Source organism: Lipotes vexillifer, unplaced genomic scaffold, assembly GCF_000442215.2.
Source record: "Lipotes vexillifer unplaced genomic scaffold, Lipotes_vexillifer_v1.1 scaffold1162, whole genome shotgun sequence".
Lineage (NCBI taxonomy): Eukaryota > Metazoa > Chordata > Mammalia > Artiodactyla > Lipotidae > Lipotes > Lipotes vexillifer.
Window position 1 is genome coordinate 1,264,375 of NW_006779033.1, and position 633 is coordinate 1,265,007.

At 49.8% G+C, this 633-nt stretch overlaps 1 non-coding gene across 1 annotated transcript; it reads left to right on the plus strand.

Moving 5' to 3' along the window:
• The first annotated feature begins 356 nt into the window (after positions 1 to 356).
• On the plus strand, positions 357 to 429 carry TRNAG-UCC (transfer RNA glycine (anticodon UCC)). Its single transcript has one exon. It is a non-coding gene; the product is annotated as a tRNA-Gly (tRNA).
• The last annotated feature ends 204 nt before the right edge of the window (positions 430 to 633 follow it).

The following is a 633-nucleotide window of genomic DNA, read 5'->3' on the forward strand; positions in this document are numbered from 1 at the left end:
GGGGGGGGGGGGTAGGCAGTAAAGAAGGAACAGCAGAGAACAAGGAGTCTTTAGGAATTAAAGATATGATGGCTGAGACTGGAAAAAATCAGTAGAAAGATTGCAAGAGAAAGTCATGAGTATCTTCCAGAAAATGGAACAAAACGTCATTGTGATGCAAAATGCAAGAGAGGGGGGTAGATGAGAGCAGACCTCTCTACCGTGCACGCAGAGGGCAGAGAGCAGCCATCCGGTCCCAAGCGCCCGACAAATAACAGCTTCTGTGCCTGCCACTCGTGCAGGTAGGAGGCCCAGAAAAAGAGAACAGTCAGTCTGCAGGGAACTGACAAGTGCCTTAAAGTTCCCAGAGAGGAACTTCCCTGGTGGTCCAGTGGTTAAGACTCTGCGCTTCCAATGCAGGGGACCCAGGTTCGATCCCTGGTTGGGGAGCTAAGGTCCCACATGCCTCACGGTGTGGCCAAAAAATGGGGGAAAAAAAAAAGTTCAGTTCCCAGAGAGGAAGGCAGATTTTCTTGATTTGCTAGATTGAAAGGGCCCATCAAGTGCACGGCAAAATGAGTAAACGGGGCCCATCGATGGAGGCTGCCAAACCGTCAATCATACGGGATGGTAGAATAAAGACATTTTCAGACA